This window comes from Elephas maximus, chromosome 9 (genome assembly GCF_024166365.1).
Source record: "Elephas maximus indicus isolate mEleMax1 chromosome 9, mEleMax1 primary haplotype, whole genome shotgun sequence".
Taxonomy (NCBI): domain Eukaryota; kingdom Metazoa; phylum Chordata; class Mammalia; order Proboscidea; family Elephantidae; genus Elephas; species Elephas maximus.
Genome location: NC_064827.1, coordinates 97,674,779 through 97,698,271, shown reverse-complemented (window position 1 = coordinate 97,698,271; position 23,493 = coordinate 97,674,779).

The following is a 23,493-nucleotide window of genomic DNA, read 5'->3' as shown; positions in this document are numbered from 1 at the left end:
GAAATCAGATTGATATTACATAATGGAGGTAAAGAACAGTATGTCTGGAATACAGGAGGTCCCTAAGAATGTCTCTTAGAACTACCATGTCCTGTGATTAAAGTCAGTGGAAAACTAGAGCAACCCAATTCCAAAATGAATGCTAATGGCCCAGACTCTTCAGGAATGAAGGTGTGGGTCACTCCAACATGTGGCTGTCAGTTTATAGTACTTTGGTGACTTGTGTGTTGCTATAATAATGAAAGATTTTCTATCAGTGTTTCAACTACCAGCAGGGCCAACCTTGGTGGACAGGTTTAATTGGAGCTTCCAGACTAAGACAGACTAGAAAGAGGGACCTGGCATTCTACTTCTGAATAAATTGACCAGTGAAAACCTTATGAATAGCAGCTGAATAATGTCCAATACAGTGCTGAGAAATGAGATGCTTAAGTTGGAATTCACTCAAAAATATGACTGAGGAAGGGCTGCCTCCCCAAAGTAGAGTTGACCTTAATGACATTGATGGAGTCAAGCTTTTAGGACCTTCATTTGCTTATATGGCACAACTCAAAATGAGAAGAAACAGCTGCAAAACTCCATTAATAATCGGAATTAGGAATGTACCTAGTATGAATTTAGGAAAATTTGAAGTAATCAAAAATGAAAGGAAATGTATAAATATGGATATCTTAAGCATTAGTGAGCTGAAATGGACTGGTATAGAACATTTGGAATCAGACAATCATATCGTCTACTATGCCGAGAATGACAAATTGAAGAGGAATAACATTACATTCATCATCAAAAAGAACAATTCAAGATCTATCTTGAAGTACAAAGCTGTCAGTGACAGGATAATATCCATATCCCTACAAGGAAGGGCAGTTAATATGACTACCATTCAAATTTACCCATCAACTACTAAGGCCAAAGATGAAGAAATTGAATATTTTTTTAACAACTTCTGCAGTCTGAAATTGATAACAATTGCTGTAAAAATGCATTAATAATTACTGGAGGCTGGAATGTCACAGTTGGGAGCAAAGAAGTCTCAGTAGTAGTAAAATATGACCCTGATGGTAGAAATGGTGACAGAGATCACATGATAGAATTTTGCAAGATCAATGGCATCTTCATTGCAAATACCTTTTGCAACAACACAAATGGTAACTGTACAGATGGACCTCACCAGAAGCAATACACAGAAATCAAATCTACTACATCTGTGGAAAGAGATCATGGAGAAGCTCAAGATCACCAGTCAAAACAAAGCCAAGGGCAGACTACAGAATACACCATCAACTGCTCATAAGATAATTCAAGTTGAAGCTGAAAAATTAGGGCAAGAACGTGAAGGACAAAATATGACCTTGAGTATATCCCAGCTGAATTTAGAGACCAACTCAAGAATAGATTTCATGCCTTGAACAATAATGACTGAAGACCAGACCAGTTGTGGAATGACATCAAGGATGTCAGATATGAAGAAAGCAAGAAGTCTTTAAAAAGACAGGAAAGAAAGTAAAGACCAAAGTGGATGTCGGAAGAGACACTGAAACTTGCTTTTGAACGTAGAGTAGCTAAAGCAAAAGGGAGAAATGATGATGGAGTAAAAGAACTGAGTAGAAGATTTACAGAGGGTGGATGGAGAACACAAAGTAAAGCGTTATAATGACATACACAAAGACCTGGAGTTAGGACACAAAAAGGGTAGAACACACTTGGCATTTCTCAAGCTGAAAGAACTAAAGAAAAAACCCAAGCCTCGAGTTGCAATATTGAAGGTTTCTACAGTGAAAGTATTGAATGACACAGGAAGCATCAAAAGAAGATGGAAGGAATACATAGAGTCACTGTACCAAGATGAATTCTTTGACGTTCAACCGTTTGAGTAGGTTGTATATAACGAATAGCCAATGGAACCGAAGAAAGAAGTCAAATCGTCACTGAAGGCATTGACGAAAAACAAGGTTCCAGGAAATGACGGAATACCAATTGAGATGTTTCAACAAATGGATGCAGCGCTGGAAGTGCTCACTCATCTATGCAAAGAAATTTGGAGGACAGCTGCCTGGCCAACTGACTGGAAGATATCCATACTTGTGTCCATTCCAAAGAAAGGTGATTCAACAAAATGCAGAAATTATAGAACAATGTTGTTAATATCACACACAAGGAAAATTTTGCTGAAAATCATTCAAAAACAGATGCAGCAGTATATCAACAGGAAACTGCCAGAAATTCAAGCCAGATTCAGAAGAGGGTATGAAATGAGGAATATCATTCCTGATGTCCAGCAGATCCTGGCTGAAAGCAGAATATACCAGAAAAATATTTAACTGTGTTTTATTGACTATTCAAAGGTTTTTGACTGTGTGGATCATGTGAGATTATGGACAGCATTGCAAATAATGTGAATCCTGGAACACCTAATTGTGCTCATGTGGGACCTGTACACAGACCAAGAGGCAGTTATTTGAACAGAACAAGGGGATACTACATAGTTTAAAGTCAGGAAAAGTGTGCATCAGGATCATATCCTTTCACTATACTTATTCAATTTATATGCTGAGCAAATAATCTGAGAAGCTAAACTATATGAAGAATGCAGCATCAAGATTGGAGGAAGACTCATTAACAACCTAATATAGACAGATGACACAACCTTGCTTGCTGAAAGTGAAAAGGACTTGAAGCACTTACTGATAAAGATTAAAGACTCCACCCTTCAGTGTGGATTGCACATCAACATAAAGAAAATAAAAATCTTTACAACTGGACCAACAAGCAACATCATGATAAATGGAGAAAAGGTTGAAGTTGTCAAGGACTTCATTTTACTTGGATCAACAATCAATGCCCATGGAAGCAGCAGTCAAGAATACAAATGATGCATTGCATTGAGCAAATGTGTTGCAAAAGACCTCTTTAAAGTGTTCCAAAGCAAAGATGTCACTATGAGGACTAAGGTGTGCCTGATCCAAGCATCATATACATGTGAAAGCTGGACAATGAGTAAGGAAGACAGAAGAAGACTTGATACCTTTGAATTACGGCGTTGGGGCAGAATAATGAATATACCACTGACTGCCAGAAGAATGAGCATATCTGTCTTGGAAGAAGCACAGCCAGAATGGTCCTTGAAAGCGAGGATGATGAGACTTTGTCTCATGTACTTTGGACAGGTTATCAGGAGGAACCAGTCCCTAGAGAAGGACTTCATGCTTGGTAAATTAGAAATTCAGCAAAAAAAGAGGAAGACCCTCAACAAAATGGATTGATATAGTGGCTGCATTGATGGGCTCAAGCATAACAACGATTGTGAGGATGGTGCTGGACCAGACAGTGTTTCGTTCTGCTATACGTATGGTTACCATGAGTCAGAGCCATCTCAGTGGCACCTAAAAACAACAACAAGCTAAGAATCACAACCAGTTGATGTGCTTGCTGAAGGTAAATGGAATACAAAATGGGTGATGAAAGAAAAAAAAAAAAAAAGAAGGAAGTTCTAAATACCACTACGGCCACATGACCAGTTGCAAAAAAGAGGACTGTAATTGTTATGAATATTTCTTCCTTGTATGTTGCATCGAATATTTTGAATTCTTCACTTATAAAATATGTAAACAGGGCTAGTGCATTTTCAGTTGTACACATGTTGTATCATGTTAGGTGCAAATAAGACTTTATAATTGTCTTTATTTAGAGATTGTGTATGGTTTAGGGAGATGTGTCTGGGTGGCAAGATGACAAAGAGTGGGTTGTAATGGTTAAGGTGGTGTGTTGACTTGGCTGAACCCTGATTCTCAGTAGTTTGGCAGTTACAATGTAGTTTGGCAGCTATACAATGATGAAATCATTTCCATAGTGAAACCTGATGTAATGTAATCATCTCCATGATGAAATCTACTATGAGCAGCCAATCAGTTGAAAGGGAGTTTCCTTGGGGGGTGTAGCCTACATCAAATACATGTGGACTTTCTGGTAAAGCTCACTGGCTTTTGCTCACTCCGGATCCTCATCTGACTTCTGGTTCTTAGGAATTGAGCTAGCAGCTTACCTGCCATTCTTAGGATTCATCAGCCTTTGCAGCCTGTGAGATAGCTGCCTGCTGTTTTGATTGCTGATCTTGGGATTCCTCAGCCTCTGCAGCCTGTAAGCCACCAGTCTGCTGTCTTAACTGCTGATCTTGGGTTGGTTGGCCCCTGAGGCTAAGTGAATCAGTAGAAGCTCCAGCCTGACCCACAGGCTTGGAACTTTCCGGCCCCTGCAACCACTTGCACCATTTCCTTGACATAAATCAGTCTCTCTGTATATTATATATTTATATATATGTGTATATCTATATGTATACATATTTACACTTCACTGATTTTGCTTCTCTAGAGAACCCAGTCTAAGACAGTCTCCTATCATCTCCCTAAAACCACTCTCTAGGATACTAGATCTAGTCTGAGGATGGAGTAAGGAGTGATCTCTCCTTGCTATTAGACAAACTATTTTGTCTATGCCCTAATTCTCTTGCTTATATATATATATATATATATATATATATATATATATATATATATCTTAAATAATCTAAATATCCATAAAGATATAGTCCTTTGAAGTGAAAAGCCAGGGAGATTCAACTTATTTACCTTTCTGCAATCTATATTTCTTCACTGAGGTAAGGAAGGGAAAAGAGAAAACTAAGGAAAGAAATTATACAGGTTAAGGTTCATCCATCTTCACCAAACTATTTTCTCCCAATTGAATTAGGAACAACCCATAAAGGATTTCCTGAAATGACAATGATTAAGGTCCCTAGGTTTCTGTACCACACTTAGGGATACCTTCCTTCTCCACCCCAGCCCCTTTCCTTTGCTTTATTTCTGGGACTGTTGATATGAGAGTTGTTCTATGAGATAGAAGAAACCAGTGCCTAGTGATTGTACGGCAGGGGCAGTTAAGGAAGGATAACTAGTGGAGGTATTTTTCAATGAAGTGGCAATCAACAGAAGACTGAGAGCAAGAAACAGGAATTTAAGTAGTTTCCGATAAGAAAGAGCTTGGTAACAGACTCTAGAAATGGACAGGCATAGAGCTTATCCCAGCACAGTGGATTTGTTTTTTTTTTCTTGTTGTTCCTATTTCTAGGACTGTTCTTACCATCCTGTTTCCTTCCCTTTGGCCAAGTGGAATTGATTAATTTTTTCTTGTCTGTTCCCAATCTTATTGTAATACTTGTCAGGGAGAATGCATAAGTAACACTACTCTTTTCTCATTGCCATCCTAATATTGTCATTAGAAATAACTAATGTGCATTCCATATTATTAAGAGATTTGTTACATGAGCAATAAAGAACTAACCTTCCTTATCTCATTCTATAGTCCCATTTTGCATGCAGACAAGCTGGTTCGGAGAAAAATTAGCTTTATGCTAAGGTTGGATTCATTCTGGGAAGTGATATTTTTTCAAATTCATCATAAGATGATTCCCCTGTTCTAAGTTCTGAGGTGCCAGTATTTGTATAATGTTAAAAAAAAAAAATGCTTATGAAATACAAATGGTAATTTCATTGCACTTAAAAGACTTAGGCCTTGTAATGAAAGCTACCTTTTGTATATCATAGAAAATGAGAAAAATAGGACCAAAATCTCTACCATAAATTGAAGATAAAATTGAGAAGTTTCATTTGAAAATATGTATGAGTATTTGTAGTGGTATCTGTCTTTTGCTTCCTTTTCAAAATAATGGGCTCATTGGATTTAGCATGATCAGATCATGTTAAGTAAATATATGTGGATCCTACTGCGTTTTCATAAAGTGTGAGCATAGAAATTTGAGAATTGTAGAAAATAACCTTTTAAAAATATTTTATTTTAAAAATATTGTTCACCTAAAGACTCATTTTTGACCTGAAAAGGAAATACTTATTTAGATCAGTAAGCAGACTTCTGCAAATATTTATTAAGCGCAGTGTGTGTGAGCCACATAGTACAAGCAAGGCCAACCACAATTCTGCTACATGTCTAGAAGAGCTCAGAGGTGCTTTCAGACAGACCTCTGGAAAAGGGTTTTTTCTCTTGTTCCTGTGTTTGCTTTATTGATACTTTTAAAGAGTAATAAGGGCAACCATATGTTGACTTTCTTCTAGAGGCCATGACCTGTGAGTCATGACCCATATATGATCTTCTTTCTCCTCACATGCTATGGAAATAGGATTTTATATACCTATTTACAGATTAGAAAACAAGCTTAGCAAAGTTAAGAAAATTCCTTAAAGTCACATGATTACTAAGCAGCAGAGGCATATTCGAAACCTAGTTTTATTTAGCTCCAAAGCCATTGCATTTTCTCCACTATTCTCTAATGCCTGAGATTGCAGTCTCTTCATAGATCTTAAAGAAAAAAAAAAAAAGAAGAAGAAAAAGAAATGCAACTAAGAGGGAATTGTGTTATGCTAAGTGCTGTGTTAGAGTATAACTGATAAAAGAAAATTCAAAATTTGCATTTGCTCAACTAATATACATTAAATATATGTTCTTAGATTGGACATTTCTAGAGGTAATTACTGCACATCAAATATCCAAAGTATATAACACCTAATAGGAGTCCCTGGGTGGTGCAAATGGTTAAGCACTTGGCTACTAACCAAAAGGTTAGTGGTTCAAATCCGCCCAGAGGTTCTTCAGAAGAAATGTTTGGTGATCTACTCCTGAAAGGTCACATCTGTTGAAAACCCTATGGAGCAGGGGGAGGATGCCTATCATGGATTGAATTATTTCCCCCCAAAATATGTGTCAACTTGGCTAGGCCATGACTCCCTGTATTGTGTAGTTGTCCTCCATTTTGTGATCTGATGTGTTTATCCTATATACTATCAAGCCTAACCTCTATGATGTCAATGAGGCAGGATTAGAGGCAGTTATTTTAATGAGGCAGGACTCAATCTACAGGATTAGGTTGTATCTTGAGTCAATCTCTTTTGAGATATAAAAGAGAGAAGCAAGCAGAGAGGAAAGGGACCTCATATCACCAAGAAAGAAGTGTGGGGAAGTGAGCACATCCTTTGGACTTGGGTTCTTGCACTGAGAAGCTGCTAGACTAGGAGTAGACTGATGACAAGGACCTACCCTCAGAACTGACAGAGAGAGAGAAAGCCCTCCCCAGGAGTTGGCTCCCTGAATTTGGACTTCTAACCTCCTAAACTGTGAGAGAATAGATTTCTCTTTATTAAAGCTATCCACTTGTAGTATTTCTGTTATAGCAGCACTAGATAACTAAGACAGCACTAAAGACAGATACATCATGCTGACCATCTGCAGCAAAGACCCAGAAAAACTAAGTAATACAGATAAAAATTTCAGTCCTGGAACCCTAAGCATCAATTGAAGGGATAGAGAACTAGATCAAGCACCGAATGGAAAAAGAAAATGACAGATAACAAGGAGAGATGTGAGGTGGAGACTACCTGCTACCTAACTTGGCACAGCATTACCATTTTAGAACATGGCCAGGCAAATTCACGGAGCTCCCAACAGGAAACAGAGCACCAGGTAACAAAAGAAACATGCTTTTCTACTCCTCACCCATCTGCCCTGTAGGTCACCTCTACCCCTACCCAGCAGGCCATGTCTCTTCGCTCAACTAGAGTGCCACTGGATGGCTGTCACTCTAGTTCTGCCATGCCTCACCAGTCAGTTTCCACCACACCATTTTTCTTTTCCCTTTCTTATTTTTCTTTTTCCCTTGCATCTAGCCCTGTACACTACCACTACCCCTCCCCACTGGGCCGCATCACATCACCTCAGCCAGAGAACCACCGGTCCACCACTGCACCAGGTCTTCCCCAAGTGCACTTACTGGCTCCTGCCATGCCAGTTTTAAAATTTCATATTATATATATTTTTCTTTTTTTCCCTTTCTTCCTCCCTCCCACTTAGACCTGTACACCACCTACACTCTTCCCACTGGGCTATGTCACACAGCCAGAGCTAGAAATCCACTGGCCTGCCACCACCCTTTATCAATCCAGCACCCACCTGCTGGCTCCAACCATCTTGACACTTTTGTTTGCTTTTTTTTTCTTTCTTTTCTTTCTCCTCCCACCTTGACCTGTACTTCACCTCTCCTCCCTTCCAACAGATCCTCAGGTCTGCCTGGCCCCCATATACTGGCCCCCACTGTACCATCAGTTTTTTTTTGTATGTATTTAATTTTTTTTATTTTCTCTTTCTTTCTCCCCTCCACCTAGCCCTCTAAACCACCTCTCCCTCTTCCTGCCAGACCATGCCATACTGCCATGGCTAGAGAGCCACAGGTGCACTAACCTACCTCTGTCCTGGGTCCACCACACCCCTACCCATGGCCCCCAACACACCACTTTTTTTTTTTTTTTTTTTTGCTAGCTGTTTTTCTTTCTTTTCTTTCTCCCTCCCCCCTAGCCCAGCATATCACCTTGCCTCCCTTCCCACAAGCCTCCTGCCTGGCCCCACCCTATTGGCAGGGCCCTACCATGCTGCCATCTTTTTTTTCTTTTTTTCCTTTTCCTTTCTTCTTTCTTCTCTTTTCTTCCCCCCTTCCCTGTATGCCACACCTCTTTCCCACTGTCCACCACTATGCCACTGTGGCTAGAGGGTCCCTGGTGCTCAAGCCCACTGCTGAACCAGGCTCTCACTGCCCTTCCTCTCCAGCTGCTTGACCAACTGCTGAAAAGTGGGGAGCAAGCCTATACAACATCCTGTCCAACACCCCTGCTTATGTGACAGGGGCTGTGATAGCTCCCACCCTGCTGGACTAACATCAGGAGGCAGACTGTGCCTGCCCAGTCTCCCTTCAGACACCATGTCATACCAGTGTAGAGCAAAGTGGGCTCACCCTGCCTACTGCTTCCTTGCCCACTTGGACAAGGTGGTGAGAGCTATTGTGCCTACAAATGAGCAAGCAGCAAAGCACACCTTGCCTATCACCCTGACATTTCAAAACAAAACAAAGGATTAAGATGAAACATACAATCAATAAATAAAGAAAATAATACCTTCATGTCTTGGAGAACACAGACAATATTGAAACATCTAAAAAAGCAGGACAAGATGGCTCTAGCAAATGAACAAAATAAAGAATCAAATTACATTCCAGTAGATGAAAAGGCAGTGGAACTACCTAGAATTTAAAAGACTAATATTTGGGACTCCACAAAAGATTAGGAAAAAGATCAAGGACAATACAAACAAAAACAAAGGGAAAAAAAATGGCAAAATCAAGGAAACACAGACAAATCAATAGAAGAATTCAGGGAAATAATATACGAGCAAAATGTCAAAATAAATAAACAATTAGAGATCATACAAACACAGTAACTAGCAATCCAAAAGACAACAAAAATTCAATAATGGACAACTCAATAGAAGGCTTTAGGGAAAATTTGAAACAATGGAAGACAGAATCAGTGAGATTGAAGAAAAATCTATGGGTGACTTTTTTTTTTGAGGAAAAATCAGAGAAAAGAATGAAGAAAAATGAAAAATACCTAAGAACTATGTGGGGCGCAATCAAAGAGCAAAAATTTGTGCATGACTGGAGTTCCAGAGCACGAGGAGAAAATGGAAAACACAGAGAAGATTTTCTGGTAGAAAACTTGCCAAATATCATGAAAGACAAAAAGATGACCATCACAGAATCTCAATGAATCCCATATAGGATAGACCCTAGAAGAGAGTCACCAAGAGAAATCAAAATCACACTTGCCAAAACCAAAGAAAAACAAAGAATCCTGAAAGCAGCTCAAGATAAATGAAAAGTCCCTTACAAAGAGGAAACAATAAGACTAAACTCTGATTATTTGGCAGAAACTATACAGGCAAGAAGGCAATGGGATGACATATATAAAACTTTGAAAGAAAAAAAAAACCTGCCAACCAAGGATAATATATCTTGCAAAACTCTCTCTGAAATGAGATGGTGAAATTAGGACATGTCCAGATAAACAGAATTAAAGGGAATTCATAAAAAACAAACCCAACTTGCAAGTATTATTAAAGGGGGTCCTTCATATAGAGAACCAACAACATCAGACAACAACTGGAGTATGGACACAGGACAGCATCAGCCAGATATCAGCCTAGGTAAATAACTCTCAATAATAAAACAAAACTGAAAGCTTGAACCAGGGAAACAGAGATGTCGATCTGTAAATGATGGCAATGTCAAACAATAAATGGAGAGATAAACAGTGTAGGTATAGAACTTTCAAATGGAGAGGAAGTGAAGTTGATATCAAGCTATTAAAGACTGGTTCGCAATTAGGACAATAAGGGTAAATTTCACAAAGAAAGCTAAGAAACACTCATCAGAAGAAAAATGTAAAGATTCAGTAAACACAAAATCTATAATAATGAAAGAAAAGAAAAAAATATACACAAACAAAAGGAACTTAACATAGAAAAGTAAGAGTAACAAAGAAAACATAAGCACCCCTCCAAAAAGCACAATATGACTGCAAGAACGTAATACCTATTGAGAATCACACTGTGTAAATAGCTTAAATGCAACAGTAAAGTGCCAGAGAGCAGCAGAAAGGGGAAAAAAACAAACAAAAAAAAACACTACCCATCAATATGTTGTCTACAAGAGACACACCTAAGATATAAAAGTAAATATTTTAAAAATCTAAAGATGGAAAAAATACATCAAGCAAAAGTAACCAAAAAAGGACAGAAGTGACAATACTACCTCTCCGTCTCCCTTAAAACAAAATCTATCATAAAAGACAAGGAAGATCATTATATAATGATTAAAGGGACAATTCACCGAGAAGACATTAATAAATGTCTACATACCCAATGACAGTACTCTAAAATACAGAAAACAAACTCTAACAGAACTGAAAGAGAAAAAGACAGTTTCACAGTAAGAGTAGAAGACTTCAACACACCACTCTTGGTAAAGAACATAACATCTAGAAACTTAACAGAGATATAAAAGAGCTAAAGGCCAAAATCAACCAACTTGACCTCAAAGACAAATGGAGAACACTTCGCCCAACAGCAGCAAAGTAAACATTCTTTTCCAACACACATGGAACTTTCTCCAGAATAGACCACATCTTAAGCCACAAAGCAACCTTCAGTAAATCCAAAACATCAAAATAATGCAAAGCATTCTCTGCTCACAATTCCATAAAAGTAGAAATCAATAACAGAAAAATCAAGGGAAAAAATCGATTACATGAAAACTGAATAAAACCTTGCTTAAAAACAATGGGTAAGACAAGAAATCAAAGAGAGAATCAAAAAATTCCTAGAATCAAATGAGAATGAAAACTCATCATACCAAAACCTTTGGAACGCAGAGTGCTCAGAGGCCAATTTATAGCAATAAATGCACATATCAAAAAAGAATGTGCCCAAATCAAAATTCTAGACCTACAACTTGAACAAATAGAAAGAGTGCAGCAAAAGTAGCCCACAGTCACCAGAAGAAAGGAAATAATAAAGATTGAGCAGGAATAAATGAAATAGAGAACAGAAAAACAATAGAAAGAATCAATAAGACCTAAAGTTGATTCTTTGAAAAGATCAACAAAATTTGAAAAACCATTGGCCGAACTGACAAAAGAAAGACAGAAAAGGACACAAACAACTCAAATAAGAAATGAGACAGGGGACATTACAACAGACCCAAATGAAATAAAAAAGGATCATAACAGAATACTATAAATAATGGTACTCCAAGAAATTTAAGGACCTATAGTAACTGGACAAATTTCTAGAAACTGGACAAATTTCTAGAAACACGCTACCTATGTAAATTAACACAAACGGAGATGGAAAATCTGAATAGACCCATGACAAGAGAAGAGATTGAAAAGGTAATAAAAATGCCTCCCCCCCAAAAAAGTCCTGGTCCAGACAGCTTCACCAGAGAATTCTACCAAACATTCAGAGAAGAGCTCACACCAGTACTACTCAAACTATTTCAGAACGTATAAAAAGAAGGGATACTCTTGAATTCATTCTATGAAGCCAGCATAACCCTGACACCAAAGTCAGGGAATACATAACAAAACAAGAAAATTACAGACCAATACCTCTTGTAGAGAAAAAATTCTACCTAATAGAATTCAGCATCATATTAAAAAAAAAAAAAGTACACCACAAAAAATGTGATTCATACCCGTTATGCCAGGATGATTCAACATTAGAAAATCAATCACTGTAATCCAGCCCATAGATAAAACAAAAGAATCACACCATCACCTCGATCAATACAGAAAAGGCATTTGAGAAAGCCCAACACCCTTTTCTGAGGGCAGCTATACAAAACCAACAGCGAATATCTTCCACAATAGCAAGAGGCTGAAAGCATTTCCCCTAAGAATGGAAATATGACAAGGATGCCCTTTATCACCACACCTATTTAGCATTGCGCTGACAGTCCTAGTTAGAGCAAAAAGAAATAAATTACCAAATTGGAAAGGAAGAAGTAGAACTATCCGTATTAGCAGATGATATGATCCTATAAATACAGAACCCCAAAGATCCTACAAGAAAACTACTGGAACTAAAGGAAAGATTCTGTAGCGTAATAGGATACAAGATGAACATACAAAAATCAATTGGATTCCTATACTCCAACAACAAGAGCTTTGAAAGAGAAATCAGGAAAACAATACTATTTACAATAACCCCTGAAAAGATAAAATACATAGAAATAAACCTAACCAAGAATGTAAAAGACCTATACAAAGAAAACTACAAAACATCATTGTAAGAAACCAAAAAAGATGCACACAAATGGAAAAACATACCATGTTCATGTATAGGAAGACTCAACATTGTGAAAATATCAATTCTACCCAAAGCAATTTACAGATATAATGCAATCCATATGCAAATGCCAAGAGCATTCTTTAACAAGGTGGAAAAACTAATGACCAACTTTATATGGAAAGGAAAGAGGCCCTGGACAAGCAAAGCATTACTGAAGAAAAAAAAAAAAAGTAGGAAGCCTCACACTACCTGATCTCAGGTCCTACTATACAGCTATGGTAGTTAAATAGCCTGGTACTGGTACAACACACACAGAGACAAATGGAACAGAATTGAGAACTCCAATGCTAATCCATCCACCTATGGTCAACTGATCTTTGACAAAGCACCAAAGTATATTAAATGGGGAAAAGGCAGTCTTCAAAAAAATGGTGCTGGCAAGACTGGATGTCCATTGGTAAAAAATGAAACAGGACCCATACTTCCTACCATACATACAAACTAACTCAAAATGAATCAAAGACCTAAATATAAAACTTGAAACTATAAAGACCATGGAAGAAAAAATAGGGATAACCCTAGGGGCCCTAGTACATGGCATAAATACAATGCAAACTGTAAGTACCAATGCACAAACACCAGAAGAGAAACTACATAACTGGGAGCTACTAAAAATTAAACACTTATGCTCATCAAAAGACTTGACCAAAAGAGTAAAACGAGAACCTATACAACGAGAAAAAAATTTGACTATGATGTATCTAACAAGGATTCAGTCTCCGAAATCTAGAGAAAACTTCAACACCTCAATAACAAAAAGACAAATAATCCAATTAAAAAATGGGCAAAAAATATGAACCAGCACTTCACCAAATAAGACATTCAGGTGGCTAACAGACACATGAAGAAATGCTAGTGACCCCGACGCATTGCAAAACGAAGAAACAAACAAACCAAACCTGTTGCCCTCGAGTCGATTCTGACTCATAGAGACCATAGAAATGCAAATCAAAACTAAAATGAAATGCCATCTTACTCCAACATTAAACTCCAACATTACTGACACAAATAATATAAATAAATAAATAACAAATTTTTTACTGGCTAAGTTTCAGGGAGATTAGAACTCTCATGCACTGCTGGTGAGTATGTAAACTGATACAACCACTATGGAAAATGATATGGTACCTCCTTAAAAAACTAGAAATAGAAATACCATACAACCCAGCAACCCCACTTCCGGGAATATATGTAAGAGAAATGAGAATTGTCACACGAATAGACATGTGCACACCCGTGTTCATTGCAGCATTATTCACAATAGCAAAAAGTTGGAAGCAACCTAAGTGCCCATCAACAAATGAATGGATAAACAAATTACGGTACCCACACATAATGGAATACTGTGCAATGATACAGAATAAGGATGAATCCTCAAAACATCTTATAATATGGATGTATCTGGAGAGCATTATGCTGAGTGAAATAAGTCAATCACAAAAAGGCAAATATTGTATAAGTCTGCTATTATTAAAACAAAAAGAAAAGGTTTACACACAGACAAAAATAATCTGATGGTTATAAGGGAGGGGAGATTCACTAGCTAGATAGTAGACAACTGTTAACTTTGGTGAAGGGAAGGACAATACATAATACATGGGAAGGCAGCACAACTTGACCTAAACAAAGTCATCAAAGCTTCTTAGACATACCCAAACACCTTGATGAACCGAGTCTCTGGGAATGAGGGCTGGGGGCCATGGTTTTGGGGGACATCTAGGTCAATTGGTGTAACAAAGTTCATAAAGGAAATGTTCTACATCCTACCATGGTGAGTAGACTCTGGGGTCAGCTTGTGAGTAGCCATCTAAGATACATCTATTGGTCCCATCATGCTTAGAGCAAAGGAGAATTAAGACAACCAAAGACACAAAGAAAATAACAGTATAAAGGACTAACGGACCATATGAACCATAGCCTCCATCAGCCAGAAGCCTGATGAACTAGATGGTGCCTGGCTACCACAACTGACCACTGTGACAAGGATCACAAAAGAGGTTTCCGGAGTGGGAAAAAAATGTAAAAGAAAATTAAAATGCACACAAAAAAAGACCTGACTTACTGGTCTGACAGAGTCTGGAAGAACCCCTAGACTAAAGCTTCTCAACACTCTGCTAACTCAGAACCGAAGCCACTCCCAAAGTCCACCTTTCAGACAAAGATTAGACAGGCCTATAAAAGAAATAATAACATACATGAGGAACGAGCTTCTTAGTTCAATCAAGTATATGAGACCAAATGGGCAATACCTGCCCAAAAGCAAAAAGGAGAAGTCAGGAAGAGACAGGAGACTGGGATGAATAGACAATCCCGGCACCATGTCAGCCCTCTCCCAGGCTGTAAAAGAAAACGGGAGAGTGCTGACACAGTGCAGGGATTGCGACCAATATTACAAAATAATTCTTGTGTAAATTTTTGAATGAGAAACTGATTTGGACTGTAAACTTTCACCTGATATACAATAAACTTTTTTTTTTTTTTGTACAGTAAAGTGCAATTCTACTTTGACACACATTGGGTTGCCTCAAGTTGGAATCGACTCAACAGTAATGGTTAGAGTACCTACTGCAATATCTAAGGGTAGATGTGGTTGCTGTTGATATCAATAAATTAGGCTCATTCATATAAGGCCCCGTTCACCTTTGTGAGATTTTGGTAAAATACCCTCAGTGTTTAAAAAAAAAAAAAATCTGGGTGGAGTAGGTAACTATATCCTGTAAAACCCTAATGTACCAAGTCTGGGATCTTGAATCACTATGTAAGCTTTCATAATTACTGGGAGGTTTGTATGAGACCGAACCTAAGCTTTAGTGACTCTAAGACAATATTTCTCATTCAACAGACATTAGAAGAAACTAAAATTTCCAGTCAAACCTAGGTCCAATGATATTAGGTCATCTGGATGTTTCAGCTTCAATAGGGTCATCAACCTTGACTTTCAGTTAGTCATAGAAAGTATTAAAATGCTCCTTGGCATGCAAATTTATTGTGCAAAGCAGACTAATTACTATGGGAAAAGAGAAGAGAACCATGCTCTAAATCCTGCTGTTTGACCTCAGAAGGAGGACAGGTGAGAGCCAAGAAGATAGCTGCAGAAAGGAGTAAATAAGAAGCTGTAAAATTGGCACTGATATTTAAATCTCACCTACCTCAAAGGACATTGAATGACACTATACTTCATTCTCTAGTTTATTTGATAAATGTCAGAAAGTTGAATGTCCATGAAATGGTTTACAAATTCATGTATATAAGTGCTTACCTTATTTAAAGTTGGAAGTTGTTTGAAGTTACTGTTATATTGTCGTTGATGTCATATGTGACAAATAACTCTTTTGAATGTGTTTTCAACTAGTGGGGGTGAATTTGGCCTACCTTCTTTTAATATTTTCTTCTTCTTTTTTCTGATATATTCTGCTATGGCATGGTCACATACAAGAAACAACCAAGGCAGTCTTTTGACCTTTCTTGAGCATAATAAGCGTTGATAAATCTCTGAATTTTTTTAATGTTTTATATCTTGAGAAAGAATCTGCATATAGTGGTTACTATCATGACTGCTGAAAAAAATCCCAGGAGATTTACGGACTCTTCCTGAAAGTTTGTTCTTCCCATTTCAACCAGTAAAGATGATGTATGTTTTCACAAAATGTAGAGAAATTTGTGTGATTGAACTACATAACACACACACACACACACACACACACAAAGTAGAAATAAGCCTCACCAGAATCCTTTAAAGGGGGAAAAGGTGGTAGCTTGGTTTTTCTATGATAGTAACAATAATTTTGACTCAATAGATAGCTTTCATTCAACCCAGGTCTATTTATATGGTAATAACTAGATGTTCTTTAACTCAGGAGTTTGAACACAGAAAAAAAGATATTTCAAAAATGACACCAAACTAGAATGCTAAAAAATATTACATTTACTCATAAATAAAAAAATGTAATAGATACACTTTTGATTTTAATATGAACTTGCCGACTTTGATTATTAAGAAAATGAAGATAAACCTCATATAGCACGGCTCAAAAATATTGTCAGACCTTTTCATTGTATGCTATGTTTGTTCCAAGGGATGTAATCTACTTTTCTGTGACCACTTCTTAATTTTGGGCTCTATTACCAATTTTATCTGTGTATGTATATATGCATGTATTGCTTATGTCCTTGTTAAAATCTTGCTTTATAAGTCTTAATTTATTTTTATGCAAGGTTTTGCTTCTCCCCAATATGCTAGCTATAGTGGAGTGACGTTTTAGCTCTTGTTGCCTTTAGCAGCTATGTTCTTTCTGGTCAACACATGTTCTCCTTGCTCTCATGATTGTATGGATTTACGAACCCCTGGGTGTTCATATGAAGAATTAATATCTATATGAGATGCAGACAAAAAAATGGATCCTTCATCTTTTCAGCACCATGAAATTTCCACTTTAACATTATTAAATATCCCCTTGGCAGTCATAATTCAGAAGTGGCTCAGGGGCATTATTGCTTAAAGGTTTCCCATAACATATTGCCTAGAGTCCATTGTTTCAGGATCTCTATGTTTAGTAAGACTTGAGTCTTCATGGTTAGACCTGTGTGAAGAAAATTTTAAACTATTGTAGCACATTAATAGAATTTCTTCTTCAGTGATAGGGAAGACCATCTGTAATCCTCAGAGCAGCACTGTTCAATAGAACTTCCTGTGACAATGGAAATTCTCTATAGCTTTGCTGTCCAGTATGGCAGCCACTAGTCACATGTGCCATTCAGCTCTTGAAATGTGGCTAATGTGACCAAGGAAGTAAATTTTATATTTTATTTAATTTAAATATAACTTAAAGAGCCACTTGTAGCTATTGCCTACCATATTAGATACTGCAGCCTTAGAGGTAACTAGAGATTTTGTCCAGAAATTTGGTTTTGGCTCCATCTTAGTTATCTAGTGCTGCTATAACAGAAATAGCACAAGTGGATGGCTTTAATAAACATAAATTTACTCTTTCACAGTCTAGGAAGTTAGAAGTCCAAATTCAGGGAGCCAGCTCCAGGGGAAGACTTCCTCTTTCTGTCATCTCGGAGGGAAGGCCCTTGTCATCAACCTTGCCATGGTCCAGGAGCTTCTTAGCACAATGACTCTGTATCCAAAGGATGTGCTCCACTCCTGGCTCTTCTTGTTTGGTGGTAATGAGGTCTGACTCCTTTCTGCTAGCTTCTTTCTTTTATATCTCAAAAGAGATTGACTCAAGACAAAACATAGTCCTGTGGATTGTGCCCTGCCTTATTAACATAACTGTCTCTAATCCTGCCTCATTAACACTGTAGAGTTTGGGATTTAAAACACATAGGATAATTACATCAGATCACAAAAGGGAGGACAACCAGGTAATAATGGGAATTATAGCCTTTTTTTAAATTGACATATATTTTGGGGGACACAATTCAATCCATAACATTCTATCCTTTGGCCACTCAAAATTCATGTCCTTGCTGCATGTAAAGCACATTCACCCCATCATATCATCCTGAAAGTCTTAAGTCAACTCCAAGTCCAAATTTCACCCTGGGCAAAATTCCTCTTCATCTGTGAAATCTAGGATACAAGTTATCTGCTTCCAAAGTACAGGCACAAGGTATACATTTCCACTATGAATGGGACAAATTGGAGGTAAAGAAGGGATAACAGGCACCAAGCAAGTCATCAGAACACTTTACATTAGCTCTCAAGTCTTCAAAATAATCCTCTGTTCTCTGAGACCATATGGGAAAAGGCCCTGCCCTCCAGACTCTGAGTGTTGGCCACAGTCTCGAGATCCTGGATAGAGGCCCCTTGGCCCTGGGCTTTAGATCAGTCTTCCAGGCCCACTAGGATGGCAACTCTGTTCCCTTGGATTTAGGTTGCTCTATTATTTTTTTATTCTCCTATAGGGTCACTATGAGCCGGAATCGACTCAATAGCAAAGGGATTTTTTTGTTTGTTTGTTTTGTTTTGCCTTTATTCTCCTAGTCTTTCTGAGTGGCGACCCATCCCCTGGGCCCCAGCAGGCCTGATTTTTCTGCCCCTTGGATGTGGCAACCCCATCTTTTCAGCTTTGGGCAATGGAACAACCCCATCCAGATGGCAGTCATGGAATGCAGCCCCACACTCTGGAACCAAGTTGGTGAAAATCTGACTCTTTGAAACTTAGGCCCCACACTTGGAGACCCAGCAGGCTGTGGTTCCATTTGAGACCCCAGAGGTTGTGGCCTTACACTTCAAGACTGAGGCAGCTCTGTTTCCTGTGCTCCTTTTCTTTTCAGCCTCTGCTGCTTCCTTGTTCCTTGGCCTCTTGGCCCCTCAAGCCTTTTGGGATGGTCTGGCATCTGCCTGCTTTGGCAAGTATTGTAAAGGTCTTAAACTGTACAAATAAGTGCCTATAAGCACCCTACTCTGCCAGTAAACTTTGGCTGGAAGGCACTCAACTCTCTTGCTCTGTGGGTCACCAAGCTAGCTTCACCTATAAGTACCCAGAGGCACCCCTCTCTACCAGGAGACTTCTTGCCCAAAGGCATTCAGCTCTCTTGCTCCGTGGGTTGGGTCCTGCACCATCTCTTGCTGGTCTCCTGGTTCTGCTGATGCCATTTCCCTGTTGCTGCTTCTCTCTGTCTGTGTCATCTCCGGTGTTATAGCTGCCCTCACTTCCTTCTCAGCCCTCACCAGATTTGTCTTTGGTGTCCATAATTCCACCAACAGTCTCTTTAAGGCAGCATATGCTTTTATTATTAGTCATTTTAAAGTGCTACCAGCCTCTACCCATTACTCAATTCCAAAACCACTTCCACATTTTAGGTATCTCTTAGAGCAGCACTCCACTCCTGGTTTCAAATTCTTTCTTGGTTATCTAGTGCTGTTATAACAGAAATACCACAAGTGGATGGCTTTAACAAACAGAAATTTATTCTCTCACAGTTTAGGAGGCTAGAAGTCTGAATTCAGAGCACCAATTCCAGGGTAAGGCTTTCTCTGTCAGAATAGGAAGGTCCTTGTCATCAATCTTCCTGTGGACCAGGAGCTTCTTACCACAGGTACTCTGGGTACAAAGAATGTGCTGTACTCCTGGCTCTTCTTGCTTGGTGGTAAGAACATCTCCTCTCTGTTTACTTCTCTCTTTTATATCTCAAAAGATACAAGATATGTCCTAATCCTGTAGGTTGCAGCCTGCCTCAATAACATAACTGCCTCTAATCCTGCCTCATTAACATCATAGAGGTTAGCATTTACAACACATAAGGTAATTACTTCAGATCACATAATGGAGGACAACCATACAATAATGGGAATCATAGCCTAGCCAAGTTGACGCATATTTTTGGGGGACACAATTGAATCTGTAACAGGGTCTATCTGTGTAACCTTGTGTTATACTTGGGAGTTTATCACTGATTTCCAATCAAATAGTTATTACATAGTACTGTGGTAATGACTGAGAAAAGGAAGAAAAAACACACACCCCCCACAAATATACACATATACATATATTTGTACTTATATGTAGTATATGTGTGTGTGTGTATGTGTATGACTGTCCCTTAGGGAGAAATCAATTTTGACAGAGAGATGAACCTCATGATACAATTAGGAAACGTGTATATATTAAAATGCATTCATGATACCTAAGTCTTTCAAATGTATTTGAGTGAGTTGGAGGAAGAAGAAATTTATGAAGTGTTATCACTTGCTTTTATCACTTGCTTACTCTTTTATTTCAGTTTCATTTTAATGGACTCAGTCTTATTGGTGAAATTCATGTTGATGGATATTTAGAAGACGAGGTCATGGAGATTACTATGCTATGTAAGAAGTTGTACCTGGGTTGCTAACCCATAGAACTTCTGGCATCTTGCAGATATATTTATATTATAAGAATCTGCCATTTAGCCTTTCGGATGGAATAGATGAAACATGGTAGGTGAACATGGTAATGCCTTGACTACATTACAAACAATGATTTAAAATGTGTCTGATGAGATTATGCTCTGGACTCAGCACTGTTCTTTCCTGAAATTATTAAACCAAATTTTGGATTTGGTTATATAACAGATTGTAGCAATACAATGCCACCATTTGAATGTTGGATAAAACTCTGATTTTTTTTTGGCGCTTGACGTATGGAAGATAATGTTAGTCATTCCGAACTGAGCAAATGCTTTGACCCATAATAGGTAGTTAATAAAAGCTTACTGAATGTTATTGTTTATTGAATTATCTACTAGAAAAAAATTCAAATCATATGCCATTATATTCATAGACAATCTCATAAGAATATATAAAGAATAACATTGATTTATATGTATGGGGTTAGAAAGTGTTTATTTTACTTGCCCTTCATAATTTTTTTTTTGTTTCTATAATAATGCAATATGAGATTATAATAAGTTTGTAAAACTGGGAAGTTGGGATTACAAAAGATTTATCAGACCTTCAACAAAATGCATTCAATTGCTACTATAAAAAGGTCTAACAAACTAAAGATAAGAACTTAGAGGAATTCCATATAAAATCAAAAATATAAAAATAAATGATATGCTTATTTTTGTTATATCCCTGGAGGTACTGGTGAATGCAGTAGTATATGAAGCAGAAATATTAGCTAGCTAGTGAATAAGAGGAGATGGGCAAGTTGCTATTTGCAGAAGAAATAATATTTTTAAAGGAAATCTTAGAAAACAAACTTGTTGTTAAGTGCTGTCAAATCAATTTCGACACATAGCGACACATTGTACAACAGAAAAAAACACTGCCCATCCTATGCCATCCTCACAATCATTGTTGTTTGAGCCCATTGTTGCAGCCATTGTGTCAATCCATCTCGTAGAAGATCTTCCTCTTTTTTGCTGACCTACTACTTTATCAAGCATGATATGCTTTTCCAGGGATTGGTCCCTCCTGATAACATGTCCAAAGTATGTGAGATGAAATCTTGCCATCTTCACTTCTAAGGAGCACTCTGGCTGTATTTCTTCCAGGACAGACTTGTTCTTCTGGCAGACCATTGTATATTCAATATTCCTTGCCAACACCGTAATTCAAAGGCATCAATTTTTCTTCTGTTTTTCTTACTCATTGTCCAGCTTTCACATGCATATGAGGTGATTGAAAATACCATGGCTTGGGTCAGGCATATCTTATTCTTCAAAGTGACATCTTTGCTTTTGAACACCTTAAAGAGGTCTTTTGCAGCAGATTTGCCTAATCCAATACATCATTTGATTTCTTTCTTTTTTTTTCAGACTGAAAAGGACATTTATTTATTTAATATATGGAAGTGGGTGGTGGTGCTGACAATATCTTTTTTTTTTTTAATTTTTATTGTGCTTTAAGTGAAAGTTTACAAATCATGTCAGTCTCTCAAACAAAAAATTTATATACAACTTACCATATACTCCTAGTTGCTCTCCCCCTAATGAGACAGCATACTCCTTCTCTCCACCTTCTATTTCCATGTCCATTCAGCCACCTTCTGTCCCTTTCCACCTTCTCATCTCCCCACCAGACAGAGCCTGCCCACATAGTCTCATGTGTCTACTTGATCCAAGAAGCTCACTCCTCACCAGTATCATTTTCTACTTTATAGTCCAGTCCAATCCCTCTCTGAAGAGCTGGCTTTGGGAATGGTTCCTGTCTTGGGCTTCATTTGATTTCTTGACTGCTGCTTCCATGGGCATTGGTTATGGATCCAAGTAAAATGAAACCCATGACAACTTCAATCTTTTCTCCTTTTATCAACATTTCTTATTATTGATTCAGGTGTACAGATTTTTCTTTTTTATGCTGAGGTGTAATCTATACTGAAGGCTGCAGTCTTTGATCTTCATCAGTAAGTGCTTCTACTCTCCTTCACTTTCAGCAAGCAAGGTTGTGTTATCTGCATATCGCAAGTTGTTAATGAGTCTTCCACTAATCCTCATATCATGTTCTTCTTTGTATAGTCCAGTTTATCAGATTATTTGCTCAGCATAGAGACTGAATAAGTATGACAAAAGGATACAACCCTGACGCCCATCGTTCCTGATTTTAAACCACGAAATATACCTTGTTCAGTTCAAACAGCTGCCTCTTGGTCTACGTACAGATTCTACATGAGTACAACTAGTGCTCTGAAATTCCGATTCTTTTCAATGTTACCCATAATTTGTTACGATCCACACGGTCAAATGCTTTTGCATAGTCAATAAAACACAGACAAGCATCTTTCTGGTGTTCTCTGCTTTCAGCCAAGATCCATCTGACCTTGGCAATGATATTTCTCATTCCTATTCTGAATTCTGCTTAAATTTCCCTGTCAATGTATTGCTGCAGCTGTTTTTGAATGATCTTCTGCATAATTTTACCTGTATGTGATATTAATGATATTGTTCAATTACTTCTGCATTCTGTTGGATCACCTTTCTTTGAAATAGGCACATATATGGATCTTTCCCAGTTGATTGGCCAGGTAGCTCTCTTCCAAATTTCTTGGCATAGATGAGTGAGTGCTTCCAGTGTTGCATCTGTTTGTTGAAACATCTCAGTTGGTATTCTGTCAATTTCTGAAACATTATTTTTTGCCAATGCCCTCAGTGCAGCTTTGACCTTTTCTGTCAGTACCATAGGTTTTTGATCATATGTTACCTCCTAAAATGGTTGAACATTGACCAGTTCTTTTTGTACAGTGACTCTGTATATTC